The following is a 10,186-nucleotide window of genomic DNA, read 5'->3' on the forward strand; positions in this document are numbered from 1 at the left end:
AATGGTGGGGAGGTAACTAGATTGATCTCCCTTGTAGGCCTTTGCCTGGGACTTGGTACGCAAGTTCCAGATGGTACAAAGCCCCTGCTGCTTCGATCTGCACAAAAAATTGCGTCTTCCTCAACCTATTTCACAACGTATTTGGCTTGCTCTCGGTTGGTTGCTATTTGTACGAATTAAGCTGAGCTGCCAGGAACGTTTGCAAACAGTGAAAAGCAAAGTGGGATGCACAAAGCAAGTCAAAATAGGTCTTAAATCTGGCAAAATACCTGCAGGTGCTTATAACATTTGCCTTACTCTAGCCCATATATTACACACCCACACACTCATTCATCCAGCTTTCTCTTGCCCTCACGCCCACATACGCTCACCCTTCACAGGTTCATTCACCTTCTCTTCTCCCTCTCCACTTTCTCTTCCAAACACAGTCATCCACATACACAAATCTACCCCAGACACACTCGTTTCCCATATACAAACACACACACACATTTATGAGTGCTGAGTGCAGTGTCTGTAGGTGGTATATATACATTCATACAGCAGACGATGCTGTAATCTTATACCTATGCTGTGAAAAAGCCTTTGGGATTAGCAAGCTGAGAGCTCTGATTGCTCTCTTTCACATAAAATACCACTGATCCAGTTTATGGGGCTGGCTGTTTCCGTCCTTCCCTGCCTCAGCCTGAACTCTGCCATCGTTTTCCACAGAACCTCCCTTTGTGCTCATTTTCCTGTTGCTCCCCTTGACTCTTTCTCCCTATGTTTTTCCTTTCTGGCATTGCTGCCCAAGACCACAGCATTTCAGGGAGCTTGGCTATCCCTGTGTCTCTCCATGACCCAATGCTGGCCCTGATTATCTCAGTGGGAGAGTGAGCAGGGATGAGCAATGAGCCTGCCATGCAGTGGCAGGGCACGGGGTAAGAAATCCTGCAAGGTGTGGTGAGATCAGAGGCAGAGACGGTAAGCGGTGGGGCGGACCACACTGCCATCCGAGCAGCGCTGAGTCCGCCTGGCATCGAGCCTGCCTCTAATGGAATGTGACCCACCGCTGGGAGTGAGCTCATCTGTAATCCACTTAATTGAGTTTTATGAGCAGGGCTCTCACATCGGGGAGCCAGCCTGCCTTCTTCCTAGCACTCACCCTCCTTTGCTTGCCGCCTGGGGAAGAGAAGGGGAGTGGGGGGTGCATGCACTGCTCCAACATGCTGTTGATCGTCTGGTTTCTGATTTTCTGCCTGCCCTGGAAAAATGTGCAGGGAGCTGGACAGACACGCTATTCGAGACCCATTGCCTCATGGTGTAAGGTTTCTTACTTTTGCTGCAGGTAGTGATGCTCAAATTTCCATGTGAATATTGGTGATGCTGTGAGGACTGCAGAACCTTAAGTTCTCTCAGTTTTTTGATCTCTGTGCCAGTGCTGGGTAGTCAGAGGAAAGGCTTTCATGTGCTGTACAGATCCCATGTACGCATGAACCATCTTACATGAGAGTCCAAGTGGTATGGGGACAGAGGCATTCTGATCTTGCTCCTGCTTTCAGTATGCAGTGATCTAAGTGGTGGAGCTGTCAGGATCCTATAAGAGCCTTTGTTTACGCTGTAAAGTCTTGCCATCTTTAACATCTGCATCATCATTAGTTTGTACTATGTGAATTGGTCACATAAGGGTCAGCAAACAGAGAAATCTGTCTGCTGTCTGCCAAGGGATTTGCAGGCTTGACTCTGCTTGGTGAAAGATGCAGCCTTTTCTCTTGGTGAAGCGGAACAGGGAGAGAAAGAGGAAGTGAGAGAGGGAGCCTTCTCCCCAAGGGAGTTTTATTCTCCTCGGAAAGGGCTAGTAGAGACCCTCTGGCATGCATAATTTGGGATGTATTCCCTCAGTGCTGGCATAAATGCCTATATTTGAAATAAATGCTGGGTGCAACTCCTGTTGCTTTTCTATTGCTTCTGGTCTACCTTGTAGGAGGAAACTTTGACATGGGTTTCAGGTCTAATGTTGCATACACATTGCAGAGCAGTAGCTCAGCAGTTCCAGAAATCCATAGCTTTAAGGAAAGGTCATGGCATATGGAAGGGAAAGTGTCCTGACGCATTAACACAAAGAGCATAACAGACCTCTGCTGGGAACAGCAGTGTCACCGCTGTGCATTGAGTGATACTTCAGGTGTTTCTTAAAATCCCCAGACACTGGAATAATGAAAATACATGATAATAAAAGATTTCATTTTTTGCAAACGTGTGCTTCTAGTCTTCACAGTTGCAGACAATACTAAAAAAATGGACCAGATGAAATCTGAGGACTCAAAACCCAGAAAGAAAATAAAAAGAACCCATAATATATGGTTTGGTTTTTCTGAATGGCATGATTTTTAAGCCAATCTCACACAGAGTTACAATGACTTGCCATTGACATCCCGATGCTGAGACACTATAATGACTTTTCAGGATGGTTCATTGCAGCCGTGCTACAGCTGAAGTCCCCATTTTGTTCCCTTCTGCTTTCTGAAGTGCAGGGCTCCCTAAATCAGCTGTTGCATTTAAAGAGGAAGTCTTTTTGTCTCATAGGCACCTAGAATGTGAATCCACCTGGGTCAGCAATTCTCCTGTCTGTCTTTTTTCTTTTTTTCAAAATGAGCTTTGCAGGACTGCAGGGTTCTTCCAGTACCTAGCACCTCACCTTCACCTCTCCCCTCTATCCCAGCTCCCATGTACATGTGTTTGAGGAAGGGCTTTAGAGCAATGACTCTACTACTCCACTACTAGCAATGTAACAGACAAATCTGTTGGAAATAAATGCTGAAAGACTGGTATTCAGTTGGACAAACTTAGACAGAGACTGCCTTGGAGTGAACAAAGATACTTTTTTTCCCCTTTCGTACCATTTACTCTAAAATCTGAAAACAGTCATCCCAGCATCATGTGAAGTCCCCAAATGGCCTTGCAATCTGGATAGAGGTAACACTCTTCCAGTGAATCCAATGCTGGAAATATCTTCTCCCAACTTAAATACATGTCTTGTCCTTTCACTGCAAAACTCCTGACATCATGTTTGATACTATTTTATCTGTTGAGTAGTAGTTAGCTTCAAAAATGGCAGGAGACCCTCAGCGTTGCCTCCGGCTCTCTCTGTTTACACGATCCACACACAACATATGGTACATGGAGAAAGGAAGAGCTGTTAAAAGGATGAAAGCTGTTCCAGTAAATGTGGTTGTTAGGAGCCAGTGGAGTATCTGTCATTGATGAGAGCAAAATATTTTAGGATATTTGTACTTCATGGCACAAATGTTTTTTAGTGAAGTTTTGTAAAAATGATTTTTTTGAAAAGTAAACTGTCCAGGAAATTTCTTCTGTCATATCTCAGAGCACTGAAAATGTTTCTGCAAAGATCTGCACAGTGTTTCACTCCACTTGTGCTTCCAACCCAAAGAGAAGCTTGTGTGTGTCTTTTTCTCCCTGTTCATAGCAGCTGGCCTAATAAAAGATGCTGACCCTCTCTATTGCATTTGCCTCATGTTTAGATGTTTAGGCAGTAGCAGGGGCTGTCTTGTTTATCCAGGACAGGCAATTTTGAAGTAGCCAAGTCTGAAATAATGACTGTTCTTTCCTCTTCCCTCTCCCACTAACTCTCTTCCTTCCACGGTGATTGCCCAGATTTGCTGGAGGGGTTGAGCTAAAAGCAGGAGACATAGTGCTGACAGGGGCTGTGCTATGCTGTGGAGGTCCATACCGCATCAGTTATGGAAGGTCATGCATCTCTACACTCTCAGTAATAAATACACAGCTTGGCTTTTCAGCCTAGCCCTCCCCCACTGAGCTCTTCACATACATCTATAAAACACCCACTCACATATATGTGTATAAACAAGAAAACAAATCACGCCACCTGAAAAACTAATTGAACAATTCCTCCTACAGCCTGGGAAGGAAAAGAAGAAAGGAGAATGTTGGTTGTTTCTATTTCTGAAATATTGAAGAGCTACTTAACTACTATTGTGACAGAAAGATAGATAACTAGGTTGATTAGATGGTAAGAAAAGAAGAGGGAAAGTGTGGAAGAGAGAGAAAGAAGCTTTGTCACATGGCTCTGTCAGCTTGATTAGTGGCTTTCTCCTGAATCCTCAATGGAGTGGCCTCTGTGGGTCAATCTCATTAGAGATAAAAATGGAAGAGCTGCAGGAGTCCACACTGAGCTTTACCTAGAAAGTTTGACGGCAGAGCCTCTGCTCAGGCTTGGAGCAACAACAGCAAGGTCAGGAGGCAACTGAGATGGAGATGGCAGTGACAGCGGCACCGCTGACCAAGTGACCTGTGGAAAACCATTTGTTCAGCAGGACACAAAATCACAGGTTTGATCCTAGTGACAAACCAGTGGCCAAGACACCATGACAAGTAGATGCTAAGCAGACAATCTTCGAAATAAGCTGACTAGCCCACAGGTGACATTTCCCTGCAGGTCCTCAGACACTTGCTGACGTGCATTGAAGGTGATTCCAAGAAATAAATCTGTCTCACAACTAGCAAGTAGTGTTATAAGGTCAGTGGCCCTCGTGGGGCAGGGCAGCAGGAAGCCTACCAAATTTTCTCAAGCAGGGATGACATCTAAATAGCATTCAAAATGATCAGGATGTCTAATATCAGATTATTAGATGTCTGAGAGAAGTTGTCAGGGAGAAGGTAAGAAGTCTGGTGCTGCTGGGGACAGCTGAACTAGTCTCTCAGTCTATTTTCTAGAGAATATCTCCATGCAGCAGGTGATCAGATATCTCAGGAAAGGGGTCAGAAAGCCCCTGTGCTGTATTAGGCTTGCGGTTGCTACATGCAACTGCAGTGGGTTTCTCACTGTAGAAAGCGGCCTAGTGATGCTTTTGTACTTCGGGGGTAGAGTGAGATTGGGTCCTGCTTATGAAATGTTCTCTTATCCTGTAATGCAACACAGCGTGCCTGTGCTGTGAACGGCCTTGAAGCTGGGATTGCGGGCACCTGCCATCTGTTCCAGGGGGCGAGAGGGGAAAAGGCACATGAGGGTATGTGGTGTGTGTGGGAAGTTTGCAGTGCATGTGCTCCCGCTCTATCAATTCTGTGGATAGAAAGAGGCTGACATTAACACTCACTGTATAGATTTTGCAAGGTCTGTGGTGATAGGTGTTTCCTGCAGTAGATTAAAGTCAATTTCTGTCTTGTCAAAAGTGGTTAGAAGTAGTCTAGTTTTGTCATGTGCTTGCCTTTAGGTATTTGTGTGGTAGCCGAAGGCTGGGCTGGCAGTGTCAGGAACCCACTGCTTCAGACTTCCAACAGGATTATAGCCTAACAAGGGCCAGAATACTGCTGGGCATGGGAGTTTACCATGACCTGTTCAGTGCTGCTGACAACGCGCCTGTGCTATCTACAGGTGTCATAGCCAGGGGTACAACACTTCCACCTTCATACCCTCTGAGAGCAGTTCTTCAAGCTCCAGGCTTTCATGCTTCTAAGATGGGATCTAGTGTCTCTTCTATTCTTTGCCTTCATCCCTCCACTCCAGTTGCCTGTGATCCCAGTTGGTCCGGGCTCAGCAGTCTTTCTGTTGGGAGCTGTGTGGCCCTGTGCTGATACAGGTAACCAGACAGCATTCTCAAAGCAAGGTATCATTAATTAGAGCAGTATCATAGGCCATAAAAGGAAAAACTTTCTTTTAGTCCCCTCTGGTAGTAGGACACCTTATTTTGCTTTTCCAGTCCCTCAGTGGATCAGTTTTTTTCATGACTTTGGGCTCCAGAAAGGTATTCCCTTTCTGATGTCTCCAAGGAGGTGCTCTTATTGGTCCTTTGGCTCAAATTGTTAGGCAAAATTGCTCCTATGACCTAAAACTAGCATTTTCCCAGGGATGGTAGCAAGTTACTGCCTGTTAGTGATCCTAGTTGTGTTTAGCTAAGGGGGCTTATTTAGACCTAAGACAATACCTTTAAAGCTGCTTTCCTGAGATTATTTTTTTTTTAAATAACCTTTTCCTCTGCAGCTTTTCTATAAAACCACCTCTAATGAATTAATAAAAATCATAGAATCATAGACTCATAGAATCACAGAATGGTTTGGGTTGGAAGGGACCTTAAAGATCATCCCCACCTTAAAGTTCCAGTCGCCCTGCTCTGGGCAGGGACACCTACAACTAGACCAAGTTGCTCAAAGTCCCCAGGGACATCCACAACTTCTCTGGGCAGCCTGTTCCACCCTCACAGTAAAGAATTTCTTCCTAATTTCTAATCTAAATCTACCCTCTTTCAGTTTAAAACCATTACCCATCATCCTATCACTACATTCCCTGATAGAGTCCCTCCCCATCTTTCCTGTAGGCCCCCTTTAAGTATTGGAAGGCCACTATAAGATCTCCCCAGAGCCTTCTCTTCTTGAGGCTGAACAATCCCAGCTCTCACAGCCTGTCTTCATAGGAGAGGCGCTCCAGCCCTCTGATCAGCTTCGTGGCCGTTCTCTGGACCCGCTCCAACAGGTCCACGTCCTTCTTATGTTGGGGGCTCCAGAACTAGATGCGGTACTCCAGGTGAGGTCTCCTGAGAGCGGAGTAAAGGGGCAGAATCACCTCCCTTGACCTGCTGGCCATGCTTCTTTTGATGCAGCCCAGGATGTGGTTGGCTTTCTGGGCTGCGAGGGCACACTGATGACTCATGGCTCATGGTGGATGAGTTTTTCATCCACCAACAACACCAAGTCCTTCTCGTCAGCGCTGCTCTCTATCCATTCTCCACCCAGCCTGTACTTGTGCTTGGGATTGCCCTGACCCACATGCAGGACCTTGTGCTTGGCCTTTTTGAACTTCATGAGATTCGCACAGGCCCATTTCTCAAGCCTGTCAAGGTCTTTCTGGATGGCATCACTTCCCTTCAGTGGCTGCTCCACACAGCGTGGTGTCATCAGCAAACTTCCCGAGGGTGCACTCAATCCCAACATCCACGTCAACAACAAATATGTTAAATAGTACTGATCCCAGTACCAACCCCGGAGGAACACCACTTGTTACTGGTCACCACTTGGACATCAAGCCATTGACCACAACTCTTTGAGTGTGGCCATCCAGCCAGTCCCTTATCCACCAAGTGGTCCATCTGTCAAATTTGTGTCTCTCCAATTTAGAGACAAGGGAGTTGTGTGGGACAGTGGCAAATGCTTTGCACAAGTCCAGGTAGATGATGTCAGTTGCTCTTCCCTTATCCACCAATGCTGTAACACCATCATAGAAGACCCCCAAATTTGTTAGGCATGATTTGCCCTTAATGAAGCCGTGTTGGCTGTCACAGACCACCTCCTTATTTTCTATGTGCCTTAGCAGAGTTTCCAGGAGGATCTGCCCCATGATGTTGCCAGGCACAGAGGAGAGACTCACCACCCCATAATTCCCCTGGTCTGCCTTTTTTCACTTTTTAAAAATGGGTGTTTTCCCTTTTCCAGTCAGCAGGAACTTCACCAGACTGACACGACTTCCCAAATATGATGGATAGTGGCTTGGCAACTTCATCCACCTGTTCCTTCGGGACCGATGGGTGAATCTTATCAGGTCCTATGGACTTGGTGCACTTTCAAATTCCTCAGCTGGTCTCAAACCTGGTCTTCTCCTAGCAGTGTGTCATTCCTCATTCTCCCAGTCCCTGCCTTTTCCTTCTGCAACTTGGGCGGTATGGCTAGAGCACTTGCCAGTGAAGATCGAGGCAAAAAAGTTCTTGAGTACCTCAGCCTTTGCCATATCCCAAGTGACTGGGTCTCCCATTTCCTTCCTGAGTGGGTCCACATTTTTCCTAGTATTCCTTTTGTCACCGACATACTTATAGAAGCTTTTCTCACTGCCCTTGATGTCCCTGGCCAGATTTAACTCTATCTGAGCTTTAGCTTTCCTAATCTGATCCCTGGCTGCTCGGACAATTTCTCTGTATTCCTCCCAGGCTACCTGCCTTTGCTTCCACCCTCTGTAGGGTGTCGAAGTCCTTGTAGCCCAACATGGCCCTGCAAAAGCTTCCTCTTTAGCTGTAACATTACTGATCAACTCCAGGTCCTTTTCATTTTGATATTTGTTTCTGTTTTGAAGTAATTTAGGTACTTGAAATCAGAGTGAGGACACGAAAATTACTTTTGCAGGGGTCCCCCTGAAACTATCAGCTAACTACCCTGGCTTTGACCCAATGACGTGCAAAAGAGCTCTGGGTTGCATCCTCTGATTCTTACTGTTACGACTCTCCATTGTGTAAAGAAGCTCACAGAGGCAGACACTCATCTAATATTCCCATTAGAACAATCCTGCTAATACAAGTGATTTAAGCGTAGACTTTTGTTGTAGAAATAATAGCTTAAGTGGAGGTGGAACCTCCTCTATACATCTTTCTCTTTTTCTTTTGAAATCTCAGGGCCTACAGCATATTATATGTCACGGGAAATATCGGTGTAACTGTATATTGTAATTTGCTTGCAGCACATATCGTGGAACTTATCAAAGAAATGTTTGACAATGATAGCAATACAGAAATAATCTGGTTTTATGATCTAGCAGACATTTTTTTATCAAGCTGTTTAAGTCTTATTATTTGTTGGTGGTGTAATACCGTCACAAGAAGCGTTGTGTAACCAATACTGCATCTGAAGTGAAAACATTGCCTATAACATCTTCGCCATTGTAAAAAAAATTCTTGCCAGAAAAGGCCTCTTTACCTGAGCAACCAGGCGTTTGTGTGATCAAGGACTTCCCTCCACATCCTCACATTGCTGCAAGCATTTGTGTAGTTGTGAGTGATGGAGTCTACAAATGAAAATGTCAGGCAGAAAGTGTTTATGCAATTTTGAAAATAATGTAGATACTGTAGTTGAATCTGAGAGAGATAAGATTACACTGTATGTATCTGTCTGTGTGTCTGTGTGTATGAAAGAAAGTGAACGAGAGGGAGATTACATTGTGTTAGAAAAAGGCATGACAGTATGTATTAGGGAGAGATAAAATTGTGTTTTCAGGGCCTCTGTGTTAGAAAGATTTCATTGTGCAGGTGTGTGTGTAGCTGTGCTTATGCCAAAAGCAGATTTGTTTGTGTGTGTTTAGAGGCTGAGATTATAATGTGTATGCATTTTAGGGACGCAGTGTGTTATAGTATGTTATGCGTGCGTATGTATGTATATGAACAAGAGAGCCTACACTGTGTATGTTAAAGAGATGAAGGTCATACTGTGTGTCCTTGGAGAAAGATAAAGTCACAATGTCTGTCTATTTCACAAAATGCAAATGTAAGTATAAAAATAACACAGCATGTATGTTTATATGTATGCGTCTGTATATATTTTAGATAATTTGTAAACTATGTTTCAATTTTATTTAAAAAATAAACCACTGTCAGTCTTTTAGAAATATTTTTCCAAAATTTTGGAATTTCTTAGAGCTTTTTTATACTTTTTCACTCAAAGCACTTTTAGGCTTTTAAAAATTGCTATTAAAATACTTGTTGAAGATGCAAAACTATATCTAGGGAAATACCACTTATAAAATTCCCCCCGAAAAAAGATTCAATTGGAATAAGTGTTCATTTCATTGATAAGCAGCACTTGGAGCAAACAGGAAAATCAAAAACTACCAGAATTTGTATTTTGCCAAAAGCAAATTTTAACGGCACTTGTTGTGTACTTCATGATGAATTCATTCAAAGCAGTAAGTTACTAGAAAAACATCCTTCCCTCCAGGAAACATGAACATGTACTGGTGATTCAGAAGCTGGAAGTTGTGATATAAACATACATTTTTTAAAAGAATGCATTATATCATTTTTCATGGGTAATTTGTGAATCTGAACTGCCTGCTAAAAATAGTCACCTGAATGGTGTTTTTATCTGCATTGAGAAAAGGTAACATTTTGGACATGTTAGAGAAAAAGTATAACTGAGCCATGTGATGGAGAATTAAGATTTTTTACGTGTTGAAGAGAGAAAAAAAGACTTCTACTGTCTTCTCCCTGACTCAGACCTCCCCTGCATCTTGACAGCAATGCCTCTGCTTCCCTATATCTTACCCATACTTAGCTCTCAGCACAAGGCACCCCCTGCCTTTACAGCTCTGCTGGGGTTAGGTGGCCTCTTCAGATATGCCCATGTTGCGTTCTGCTCCCATGGACAAGGGCTGAGTCTGCAGGGCAGCGTGGCATTGGGACAAACAAAGCAGAGACCA

This window comes from Chroicocephalus ridibundus, chromosome 1 (genome assembly GCF_963924245.1).
Source record: "Chroicocephalus ridibundus chromosome 1, bChrRid1.1, whole genome shotgun sequence".
NCBI classification, from domain to species: domain Eukaryota; kingdom Metazoa; phylum Chordata; class Aves; order Charadriiformes; family Laridae; genus Chroicocephalus; species Chroicocephalus ridibundus.